Source organism: Paramisgurnus dabryanus, chromosome 5 (assembly GCF_030506205.2).
Source record: "Paramisgurnus dabryanus chromosome 5, PD_genome_1.1, whole genome shotgun sequence".
NCBI lineage: Eukaryota > Metazoa > Chordata > Actinopteri > Cypriniformes > Cobitidae > Paramisgurnus > Paramisgurnus dabryanus.
In genome coordinates this window covers 49,025,774-49,039,557 of record NC_133341.1, presented here as the reverse complement: position 1 = coordinate 49,039,557, position 13,784 = coordinate 49,025,774, and the positions used below count along the sequence as shown (strand labels likewise).

General features: G+C 38.3%; 1 protein-coding gene across 2 annotated transcripts in view; it reads right to left on the bottom strand.

Annotated features, from left to right (window-relative positions):
• Positions 1-13,784, bottom strand: part of skic3 (SKI3 subunit of superkiller complex) — a 271,172-nt gene that overhangs the window by 114,141 nt on the left and 143,247 nt on the right. The window lies entirely within an intron of this gene.

Here is a 13,784-nt window from a genome sequence, read left to right as displayed (position 1 = left end):
AATATGTATAACGTTGACTGCTGGCACCGCGAATTCATCTGTGTGATTTAAATAATATAACAATGAACCAGTTTGCATCTTCAATCGTTTAAATGACATGTGCTGCGTTGTGTTTTGAAGCATGGTAAATATATGCTAAAGACGTTGTTTTATAACTTATATGCTAACAACAAGGGTCTGTGTCCTTATTTATTATTTGAATTAACTAAACTTGCTTAACTGAATGTTTGAGTGTTAAATCAATCAAACAGCTGTATTATTAAGAACATAACCATACATACAAACTTTTGCTTTTGTTAATAGACATCTGATGTTTCTTAAAGCTGGCTTTTAATTTACTTACAAGAAAGATATTTAGTAATTCTCCAAAATTGCTTGGATTTATACTGACACGTAAAATAAGCTTTGTCACATTTTAGTGCCATTAGCTACACAAATACAGATATACTATATTGCATATTTGTATAATTGTAGTTTGTGTTGCTGTCAAAATACAATTATAAATGATAACAATAGCATTTTAATAAAGTGCTATAGCATTTTAATAAAGTGCTATTCTCACACATAGCCTACTATAGTTTTGATTTTGTTGTTGTTTTTTAACTAAAGGTGGCACCACCGTAAAAGTCAGCTTATGGCACCCATCTGACTAGCAGTGGCCATGTGTGTGTGTTTCTGCTTAGACTACTCTGTTTTGATTATGTAGACTTTAATGTAGACTCTTTACCTACAGTCAAGTCACTCACTCAGAGGTTAAATAAAATGAAGTAAAATATATATCTTCAAATCAAGTAAATTCCAATCAGAGCATCTTCCATGTCTGAAATGGATGTATTCTTATATCTATAAGGTATAATATAACAAGATAACTTTTTTTAATGGGTTTGGCTAAAAGAAAATTTTGGTTTTGTCTATACTACTGCTAGGTACTTATACTATATTGACTGGGTTAAATAGAATTGCACTACTAAAAAGAGACTAAAATACAATGTTCATTGACTAAAACTAGACTAAAAATGTCACCAGTTTTCGTTGACTAAAACTAGACAAAAATAGTCAAGGATAATTCTGACTAAAATAAGACTAAAATGCCCAGACTTTTAGTCGACTAAAACTTGACTAGACTAAAAAGAGTATGAACTGACTAAAACTAATAAAAACTAAAATGTCAGCTTGACACAAAGACTAGACTAAAATTAAAACAGGCCGCCAAAAACAACACTAGTGAGAACGAAAACAGATATTGTCATTCAGTGTGAACTGTATGAGAAGGATGAGAGGTACCGTTTTTCTCCTGTTACCTCATTATCTGTAATGAGATGAGATCGCCACAACCCCGCGCCATTGAAGTGAACGAGCAGAAACATCCATATGCATGACTCATGCCTGTGCCTCCTGCAGTCAATGGATACGCATCTCTCTATTCCTTATGCTGAGTTGTTTCATCCGAGTGCATCAAACATGACATCTAGATCCTTATTTACTTGCGTATGTGTGTCAGTATCTCCAGACGCGAGTGTTTTCTTTGTTCTTCCGTCAAACACATCACGCGATGGGAAGACACACACAAAAATCCACGAGTCAGGAAACTCTACGCGCTTTTTGGTATTCTTATAAAATACGCGATTGCAAGCAGTGCAATTCTTTAGTTGCGTCTAAGCGCATGTCTCCGCACAGCAAGTTTATTATACACAGAATCACTCGCGTGTGCACACATTCACTGCTTTCATGATCAACACGTGAGGTAATGGCGGCGGCTGTAAACAAACATTGATAAGTTTATCACGCGTGTCCCATGTTGTGTTTTTTACTATAATGATTACAAAAACACAAACAAGAGTCCAGACAAGTCTGCACAAAAGTAAACCTCTCGCTGGCCAACCAAACAGTAACCCTGTGTTCATTACGATGGCCAAACAGTACCCTTTACCATGGTTTTCAAAGGTATACTTTGAAATTAATAGAAAATATATATGTATTTTGTGTGTGTGTGTGTGTGTGTGTGTTTCAATACATTCTATTGAAATTTTTTGTTATAAATTCTAGGGCTGTGTATCGCCAACAATTCCCCGATACGATACGTATCCCGATACAAGGGTCCCGATACTATGCGCATCACGATACAACACTATTTTGAATTACATTTTTGTTCAGAATTTAGAAACATTATTATTAGGGATGGGGCCGATCCGATCCAGTATCGGTATCGGGACCAATATCTGCGTAATTCACGTATCGGATTTTCCGATCCAACATGCTTAAATATCCGATATCCGAGCTGTCTGCGCTTTAACGTTTTCTGCTGAAATGACTCCGAAAGTGATTCCCGCTGGCAGGCTGCAAACTGTGGAATGGATTTCCTGAACGGAGGCGCGGCTCAACGAGACACAGTAATGAGACACGCCCCCACGCAGGAAATCCATTCCGCACTTTGCAGCCAGCTGGATAGCGCTTACTGAGGCTAGACAACATGTCCGCTGTGTGGAAATTCTTTTCCTTGGAAACACCGCAAAGCAAGACGGCAAAATGCAATGTTTGCAAAGCCGTTATTCAGAGAGGCGGAAGCTCCCTCGCGTCGTACAACACAACAAACGCAATCAAACATTTAAAAAAACACCATGTTAAAGAGCACGAGGATTTTTTAGCCAGTGGGCAGAAAGACAACGGGAGCCGTCAAGAATCACTTCTGGAGTCATTTCAGAAGCAAGGTAAACTCCCGGCAGACAGTGTAAAGGCTAAAGGGATTACCGAGAAGTTGCTCAAATTCATCGTACTCGATGACCAGCCATTATCAGTGGTGGAAAACGCTGGATTCTGTAGCCTGATAGAACACTTGCAGCCATGGTATAATTTACCATCCAGGAGATATTTATCAGACACTGCGCTACCTGAACTATACAGCCGAGTGTCAACCAAGTTAGCTGAAAAGTTAAAAGGAGTTCCAGCCCTGAGCTTTACTTCGGATATTTGGACTTCAGATGTCTGCCCAATGTCGCTAATAAGCCTCACAGTGCACTGGGTTGACTCAGATACACATGGCCTCTGTAGTGCGGTGCTTCAGGTAAAAAAGTGCAGGGGTTCACACAACTGAGCTACAATCGCAGCCGCCATTACAGAGATGTTAAATCACTGGAAGATCCCTTTTAAAAAAGTGCATGCCATTCTACGAGATAATGCTAGTAATATGAAGGCTGCGATGGTAGACTTGGCAGTTCCTAGTTTGGGGTGTTTTGCTCACTCGCTTCAGCTCGTTGTGCACGAGGGACTAATGTCACAACGCAGCGTTAGTGATGCATTAGCAAACAGCAGGAAGATCGTAGGACATTTCAAGCATTCGCAACTCGCACAGTCTCGCTTGGAAGACCTGCAGCATGAAATGCAAGGTGCGGGAACCACACACCCCCCAACTCGTCTTGTTCAAGATGTTCAAACTAGATGGAACAGCTCCTTTTATATGATCAAGAGCCTTCTGAAAGAGAAGAGACCTCTCTGTGCATATGCTGCCGACCACAACTTGCCGGCAACACTGTCAACCAACGAGTGGAGTTTGCTGGAAAAAACAGTAACGGTGCTGGAGCCCTTTGAGGAGTTAACCAGGAAAATCAGCTCAGCGACCTCCACTGCAGCCGACGTAATCCCAGCCGTGACTGTTTTAACACGCCTGCTCGCCGAGGAGAACAGTACTGACAGCGGCATCAAAACAATAAAAAGCACGCTCCTCCAAGCTGTCAGCAGGCGATTTAGCGGCATCGAAAGTGAACCCCTCTACGCTGTTGCCACTTTAGTGGACGCTCGATACAAGGATAGGTGAGTTATCTTTTTATTAATGCCTATTTATTAATGTTGTCTAAGTTTTAAAACTGAAAAAGTTAAATCCTGCTAAACCAAAACTACATGTTGATTGGTTGTTAATGTGGCATACAATGAATTGGATAAGGGGGAGGTGTGTGTGTGTGTGTGTGTGTGTGTGTGTGTGTGTGTGTGTGTGTGTGTGTGTGTGTGTGTGTGTGTGTGTGTCTGTTTGCGTGTGTGTGTGTGTGTGTGTGTGTGTGTGTGTGTGTGTGTGTGTGTCTGTCTGCGTGTGGCTGTGTACGTGCATGCATACTGGGTTCTTGCAGCAGCAACAAATAAGTTGTACTCAACCCATTTAATTTGTGTCATTCAGATTCTTTATGGAAGAAGAAACTGCCAGGTGTGCGAAGGCTCTCCTGACACAAGAGCGTGAGGAGATGGAGCAAGCACTGCTCAGGGCATCAGCTGATAAAGCAGGGGCAATGGAGGCAGAGCCAGCAGAAAAGGTCGCTCGCATGGAAGCTGGTCCAAGTATTGGTTCTCCTCCAAGCACAAGTAAGAGCAGCTTCAGCAGTCTGTATGACAGAATTCTGAAGGAGCATGATGAACCTGCTGGAGGTACCCAGGCAGCCGTTATCCAAATGCAAATGTATTTGAAAGAACCAACGATGGGCGAGAAAGACAGTCCCTTCCAGTACTGGGCAAACAACCATGCTCGCTTTCCTCTCCTTGCTGCTGTTGCGGTAAAGTTCCTGAGTGCCCCTTCAACCAGTGTGGAAAGCGAAAGACTGTTTAGCACGGCATCCAATATTGTGGATGAAAAGAGGAATCGTCTGACAGCAGAGAGAGCAGAAATGCTCATATTCCTCAAGAAGAACCTGGCAATGTTTAAGTGAGATTTCCTGAATACTACATCACTTCCTCAGTGTTAACTTTTTGAGTCATTTACTTTTTATTGTTTTCTTTTTAAGAATAGTTAGACTCTGGCGTTAAGCTTAATCCAGGTCATCTTCAGTGCTGTTCAGATGCACACTGTTTTATTGTGTGTGTGTGAGAGATGTTTACAGTTATTGCACTTTTCTTCAGATATTTGACATTTTAAAACCGTGATTTGTTGATGATATAATAGTTAAGCTTAATCCAGGTCATCTTCAGGGCTGTTCAGATGCACACTGTTTTATTGTGTGTGTGTGTGTGTGTGTGTGTGTGTGTGTGTGTGTGTGTGTGTGTGTGTGTGTGTGTGTGTGTGAGTGAGTGAGATGTTTACAGTTATTGCACTTTTCTTCAGATATTTGACATTTTAAAACCGTGATTTGTTGATGATATAAGAGTTAAGCTTAATCCAGGTCATCTTCAGTGCTGTTCAGATGCACACTGTTTTATTGTGTGTGTGTGTGTGTGTGTGTGTGTGTGTGTGTGTGTGTGTGTGTGTGTGTGTGTGTGTGTGTGTGTAAGATGTTTACAGTTATTGCACTTTTCTTCAGATATTTTTGACATCAAATTTGTTGATGTGTGTACTTGATTTTTACTGTTCAGATGCACATCGTTTTATTGATAGTGTAAGATGTTTACACTTGCACTTTTCATTCCTAAATGTTCAAGATGAAAGTATTTGTAATTTATGAAATGTAATAAATATTGACAACCAATTTGAAACCCTTACAGTTGCATATTTGTTTTCAGAATGGGATTTTTCCTGTTAACAGGATTCCCTGTTTTTCTGACTTCCTTTTCTGACCTTAAATTTATGTCAAGTTGCCTTTTGGGACATACATGCATGCATACATACACATACATATCATACTTGCCTGTTGAGAGGAGTTTATTTCAGTATCATATAAAATCAACAAAAAGGATAATATTAAATGCAGCAAATACAGCGCTGATATCGGAATAGTATCGGTATCGGACGATATCCAAATTCAGGTATCAGGATCGGATCGGAAGTGAAAAAATGTGGATCGGTGCATCCCTAATTATTATTATTATTTTTTATTATTATTTGTTTATTGTACATTGAATAAGCAGTGTTGTAACAGTTGTGTTTTTGCCATTCATTTATTAGCTATTAGAAATATTTAAAATCCAAGAGTTAGTACTTAACTTATGTTTTTTTAAAAGCAGTTTTACAAAGATGGTGCCTTACTCTTGTCTCTCTTTATTCTACATCTATGAATATATCTATAAATATGCAGTCAGACTTAATACTATTTAATAGAAATCAGATTATTAATGTGACAGTTATAGTTTGAAGTAGCTCTGTATCTCTCTCTAGACGTACACTTTTCACATGCAAATCTTTGTCGTGTTTCTTCTCAAATACGTTAGTACTGTTTTATAAGAGCATGGCTAATAAAGCCCTTTGCAGTAGTATATGCTAAGATATCTGCGCTTTCATACTGAACTCAAAGAATTTAAAGCGCGCGAGAGAGAGAGAGCGTGAGTACGTGGCTCACTATGCAGACACGTGTGCCAGCGAGACAGACACGCAAAGTGAAAGTATACCCCGCCACCTTAAACATATGGATCACGGATCAACAGCAATTCGTCACGTTACTTTCAAAAGTACATTCGAATCGATACGGAAGGTGCTGTATCGATGCGCGCATCGTCAGGCGTCCATGACGATGTATCGTTGTATCAATATTTTGAACACAGCACTAATAAATTCCCAAGTAAACCTTATCATGGTTTTACTACAGAGAAAGTTACATTGTTGAACATTTCTACAAGGCTCATTATGTGGCTCATTGTGCAATAGGGCTGTCAAAATGGCTGAACAAGTACATTCAAAATTCGTCCTTGAAAAATAATAAAATTCGAATTATATTCGAATTATAAAGACCAACTTTATCTTGGAGAAAATACTCCTAAAAGCCCAGAAGAGGGCGCAGCACAAAGCCCCAAAAATATAAACAAATCATGCACAGCATATTTTTTGTTAAAACGAATGTTATAAACACTAATAAATTAAACATCATTTCTTAAATTCATATGCAAAGGAACACATAGATATCTGGAAGTCCAAAATGCCTCAACAGCCAGCGTAGGCTATTAACACAAACATAGTCAAGAAACTATCCATGTATACATTTACAAATTATTTTATGTACCATACATTAATTAAATTTACAAAAAAATGTACAGAGCCTCAGTCAATACAGAACACAACGGTGTCTTAATGAAATCAAAATTAACCAGTATATTTGTGCACCTGTAAATGTACAAAACGAATGCCATACATAGACAACGCATATTAATATAGGGCATTTTATATAATATATAAGTAGATAAATTTACGTGTTTCTAAAAGGCTAAAGTATGAAAACGAATGAATCTTTATTTAAGCCAAAATAAGTGGGAAAGATCATTAGTCATTTAAATTTTGTCAAGCTTAAACGCTACAAACAACAACTTATATTATATTTTGTGTGTTCCTTGGTTGAAAATATGTAGAAATATATGCGAGTAATAAAGTACAGAACAGAAATGTTTAACTTACACGCAGAGCGAAGCCTTTAATAAAGCAGAATCTCCGTAATTAATAGAGGATGTGCTGAAACAGTCGAGTTGGCAGATGATCATCATGTTTATATTTCACGCAGATAATGTTGATGAAAAACGTGCATATCAAATGTCCAGGTGAAAGTCAAGTTTCCAGTCAGTTATAAAAATAAAGCCACTGCGGCGTTACATTGCAACTCTCTCATATGCGGTGTGGACTCTGTAGATGCACATATGGTTTTAATGTTGCTAAACAAGCAGCTGTATTATGGCACTTTCGTGTTGATCAGTTATTTTAAACTTTAAAACTGCATTTAGAAGCAGACGACACTAATTCTGCCATCTCAGCTAGTTTCACTTTGCGGATGAATTCCAGTTGATGCTCCAAAAACCAGAGAAGCATCACATAGCCCTTTTAATATGTATTCTGTCCAACTCGTAATCCCCACTTTCTTTTCTTGCTATTTTTTTTAAATGAATAACGCTGGCTTGCTCCGCATAGTTGGCTGAGCCGCTAACGTTCTGTATAACAATCCGCGTCAGTTACGTCATCATCACGTTGCGTGAGCTTCCTGACACAGGTAAAATTCGAATGCAAAGTTTTACGCTCAAATATGCATATTTTTTTTACATTCGACGAATATTCGAAATTCGAATTAAAATTTGACAGCCCTATTATGCAACTCTTTTGTTCTCCAGCTGTCAATCACTGATTATTCAGGAGCTTTCCCCCCTCCACGCATACGGCCTTTCCCAAGCAAAAGTGTCTTAGAAATTGTAAATAAATATATTGTTTTATGTGAATGAGTAGGTCAAATGATTTTCACATCATTCTGAAGAAAAAACTCTAGACTACTAAATCCTGTTTTTAAAAGTCTTGGGAAAACATGTTTAGAATGAGTTTTGTGGACTTATATCAGTGACTTAAAAAATTAGCTTTTTCAAAAACTACGCATAAACATTTTTCTCTTAAAAATACAAACATGTACATACATGTTGATCATATAATATTGTAGCCCAGTTTGTGCTGAATACAGTGTTATGAGACTTTTGCCATTAATATGTTTTTAAGCAACTGAAAAAAGCACAAATGTCAGTGCATGTCAAAACTTACCCAGGGCCCTAAAAACCCCTTAGACCCCAGAGGGTTAATAAAAATGATCATTTTAGAATTTTATTTGGAACTTATCTGTTTGTGCAAATCAACTCTACATTTGTTTTAATATATAATACATGTTTCTTTAAAATCAAACTTTATTCTTTTATTTTTATTCATTCATTCTTTAGGAAGGATTTAAATAAAATACAATCCCGTTTTTATTTGAATGTATTTTCTACACATTAGTGAGGTGTCCGGATTTGTGTATAAATGCAAGACGTCCTTACATTATGCTGTTCAGTTTGTTTAGTTGTGGGGAAATGATATGGAAATGTGCAGATGTGAACGTGCTGTTGGTATGGTTTAAACTCGGACAGTGTGTGAAATGACCATTAATAGTGTTCAAATAGACATTACTGTGACTACCACTTCAGGTTGGATCTTGAATTCCTGCAGGGTTGCCCACTTTGGTGATTTGTCTGGAGTGAGATTTCTCCCCAAACATGCGCATGCAGCGGCCTACTGGAAATTTTGGCCGGTGGACACCACAAGCTTCTTTACATCTAAACCTACACCGACCACATTCATTTCCAAATTTTTGATGTTTTTGTTTTGATACGTTTCTTTTTGTTTCTGGCAAGTTTCTTTTTGTTTTGAAAAGTTTCTTTTTGTTAAATGTTACTTTGACTATTTGATTTATTATGTAATTGTTATGATCAGGGCATTCCTGAAAGAGAGCTGCAAGTTCATCAAGCTCCCCTGAAAAAAGTATGGTTGATTAACTAAGGTCATAATCTATGAGGTTAATGCATGAGTGAGGACTATACATGGCATTGCATTTATTCTACTTTATCGTCAACTCATGATCTGAATTCAATAGGTTGTGTTAGTAAACTGAGGTTAATACACACATGAGGTTAATACATGGTTTTGTTTTTTGTTCGCATAAAACATGGTGAATAAAACAATGCATGGTGCTTATTCACCTTATTTTTCACGACAACAAGGGCGGCGCCATTGTGCTCATTTTGTCAATGTACTTCCGGCTGCATATGATGAGTAGCTGAGGCAGTGGCTGAAGGCGACGCGTAAAACTTAAAAAGCTCACTCAAGTGCCTTTATGTTTGATTCTTACCAATTTTAACGGACGGGAAGCCGACTGAGGAACACCCTAATCCCAAGTAATGGTTCGACTACGATGTTCCAGTAACTTTAAACCACGCCGGGTGTTGAAAAGGTGGTCAGTTTCAGGTAAGCTATCTTAGCGAAAACGTTAGATTTGTGATGTCCGTTCTACGAATAAACTTAAGATCAGTAACGTTAGTTTATAAAATGCAATTATTTTGAATGATTTTCATTGCCCACCTATATTTTTTTTATTTAAGATAAGACAACAATATATTATAGTACATTACATTCTTACAGTAGCTCAAGTGATTCATACAAGTTACCGAGATTTCAGATGCTAGAAGGTCAGTTCATTTCTCATTCAGATATTGATAATGACCTATTAAACGACATATTATTTAACACTGAAGTTAGAGTTGTGTGTATTTTACTGTCTCTTTTTAATGCATCTCTCTCTCACACACTGTTCTGTTTAAGTATGGATGTCATTTATATATTAATTCTCATGATGGAAGTTTCATTTAAATACTAACATAAAAATGTTTATGGTTATATTATTTTCACAGATGCATCGATGTTTAGTGATGCAATGGACCACTGTGAGGATGATACAATTAACATGTTCCTAAACTGTGATGCAGAAACACAATGGGAAGATCCATCCGTCTCTGACCACAACTAGACTTTAAAATCACAACGCAACCTGAACAAACCTACATCTGATATGGGAAAACAACCTTGCGGTTTCCCGGACATGGCTTATGCTGGTCCCAGACTAAAATGCTTATTTGAGCTACAATAATTTAAAAACACCTTGTACTGACATACCTCAACATATATGAGTGCCATTGTTTTGTAACAAGATGTGGTTTGTTTGTAAAAACTAAAATGTCCTAATATAATAAAGGCCTCCTGTAAACCCTGTCTGAGAAACTGCTTCAATGCTTCTGCTTCATGTGTTGAGCTGGCACAAATGTACATATCTCTGCTGAGAAACAACCATCTTTGTCAGCTTTACACAGGGTTGATTTTGCATGCATTACACAGTCGCCAAGCACTTTACCAGTACATACACCAACAGCTTCCAGATAAACACTTGGGATCAGCTCCTGATGACTCTGATAAAGCTGCGTCTTAATTCATTGCAGGGTGGTACATCTTTCTTGCACTTCCACTTTCTGAGGAATCGCGCAGCTGTCCTCCTTTGAGTTGCACCTCTGTCGATGATTTGACTTGTCATCTGGGATTCAATTTGACTTTTTCTTACTTAATGGGGCGCAGCGCAGACCTGTTGGCTTGTGACATCACACGACCGCAAGATCGATTTAAAAGCATACTGAGTAATTTACTGTTGAGTCGGTCTCGCGGTGCTAAGACGTCACATGCAGATCGGTCTACGTGGCGGCGCAAGAAGCTAAACGAGCGCTGAGCGTATGGTTAAATAAGACAAAGACCTCAATTGTGGGTACGGTCATGCACATGAGTGAAAAAAATACAGCAGAGAAGAATGTCTATTTTAGTGTGAGATTTCTTTTTTGAGCGTGAGAGCGTGAGATTGAGACTGAATGCGCGAGTCTCACACGAGATGCGTGAGAGTTGGCAACCCTGTTCCTGTACGCTGAGATGTCAGCTCATTTATTGAACAAAGCATGCATCGCATTATGAAACTATTCTTTTTAACCTCTTGGAGTGAAAACATAGACCGAACTTGAAGCCACGCATGATCTGCCTCCGATATCTCACACAACCCACACGCGCCCTCATCTGCTTCTCCTATCACCTACGTGCGTTCATGCGCGCTAAAGGGAGACTGCGCGGTCGCGCTCTAAAGCGTGATGCAGCCTGTCTCGCGAATCATTCAAACACGCCCAATAAACTTTAAAAAATATATATATTAGTTAATTATTACCATTTGACAGTAGCGCAGTAACGCCACCGAATGTAGCGAAGTAAAAGTACAGTTTTTTCACTAGAAATGTACTGACTAAGAGTAAAAAGTACCCATCCTTAAATTTACTCTAAAAGTACTAGTTACCCAAAAAATGTACTCAAGTAAATGTAACAAAGTAAATGTAATTCGTTACTACCCACCTCTGTCGAGCATATCTATATGAGATGAGCGCATCATTAGCATAATTGGTGAAACCTCTCTGTCGGGTAAAATTCCCAATGGTGACAGTGATGAAACCCCTTTGCAGGAAGGCACTTCAACATAATCAGATGGTAAGGCTACAGTTCACAATTTTTATGGCAAGCTGAGATAAATATATAAAATAAAAAATATAATTTTAGAGGAAATACACAAGCAGTTTACATTAAGGCAGATTTAACTTTTTAGAAAAGAACTGGTCTGGGTAGCCTGAAGCGATTAATTAACCAGTCTTCATTCTCGGCAAGTAAGCCTGCGCAGTCTCTGAAAATATGCATTTTGCGCAGTGCTCTATCTGCCAAATCTATATATAAGCCATCGTAAATGTGTTATGCCTGATTTTGGCCATTTTATAGGAAACAATTTCCGCAAAAATTAAGGGGCTATTAGTTTGCCCAGCCCTATTGAAAGCAATTACTTATTTGATTAAAGTGTTCTGTTTGCATATGCTATTACTAGAGCTCATCATAAAAGTGAAAAGAACTGTATATAATATTTTTTCAAAATGCTGTGTAATATGTACATGATTAAGGTGAATTAAAATACAACCTTATTGATGAACAAAGCGCTCGGATGTTGAACACACAATTTACGCGTGGCTGGGAGCAGGTTTAGATTTCTTTCGTACCAACTAACATTTTGAAAATACGAACATTTTCATAAATCCAAAAATTTACGCCAAAAGGACTTAACGAACGATTTACACAAAAATTCGTTCTGCTCGTGTTTCATGAATGAGACCCAATATGTTTAAAGCAACTGAAAAAAGACCAAATGTAAGAGCATGTCAGAACCTCTGCCAGTGTCCCAAAATGGTCGAAGCCCAGAGGGTTAATAGGTTTTAATTCAAGACTTAAAATGTTCATGTATCATCAGCTGTTCAGACTTAATTGCACAAACTGTCTCCTTGCGCAACCTGGCAGTAATTTTGCAAACAAGTTTCACATGTTAATGGTTTATTTTACTCTAGTGGAACTGCCGCAGTCAAAGTAATTCTGGTTGAGTACCTACTGTACTGTATGCAATGGCAAGGTCTGGTAAAATGATTCATGTCTTTTAGTGGTGGTTCTACACAGAGGCCAAGGGAGGCCTGTGCCTCTGTAGACATGTTCCTGGCCATCCCTGTGCCCCCCCGTGCTTTATTTTACACGCCAGCGCCAAAAGCCAAACTAATGCGATGCCATGTTCTATACGAGCAAATTAGAGCGGCGCACCCAATCATGGTAGCTTCTTGGGGGGGGGGGGGGTTGTGAATGTGTATGCAGGTTTGGGCACTGGACAAAACTCTAGCTCACTTCACACTGGGACACTGTTCACTTATTTTCTTGTGACATGGCTGCTTAAGCGTGTTGTGATCATTCACAGCTATTACTCATCAACAACCGGCAAAACCAACATCTCGTTGCCTTTTTAAACAGTACATTGTGAAAAGCGCATCAAATTGGAGGAATATAATTAAATGTTACATTTAAAATGTTTACAATTATCAATAAATTAAATTAAAAATAAAAGTATTGTGGTCCCTAACTGTCTAGCGATCTGTGTTTATATTTAAAACAAACAGTTGTCTTTATAAAAGTTCTGTCACATTTCATGAAGTTTATTTTCGGTTGGAGGGCTTCAGAAAAGGTCAGGTAATTACCGGTAAGGGAACATAGGGACCATTGATGCTCACTGGTTTTTGTGTTGCATGGAATTTTTAGGTAACTAACATTTCAGGGCACTTGAAGGATTTTGCGATTGAGACTGATGAAAGCTCAGCTCCTCTTTTGCACCTGCACTCACTCTTGTATAAAATAAATGTTTATATGCTTGTAAAGTAAAATAAAGTTTAAGGGGCGGTTTCGCGGACAGGGATTAGACTAGTCCTAGACTAAAAATAAATGTAAGAGCTGTCCAAACTGAAAACAACTTGCACTGACATATCTTAAAATACATCAGTGCCCTTTGTTTTGCCTCAAAATGCACACAAATTATGTTTTTAGTAAGGCATGTTTGTTAAAACTAGTTATATTTCCTAATTAAACTAAGGCCTAGTCCTGGCTTAAACTATTCCCTGTAACCACCCCTATAATCTTTAAATATCATTTGTTGCCCTTTTTTTAATGTGCC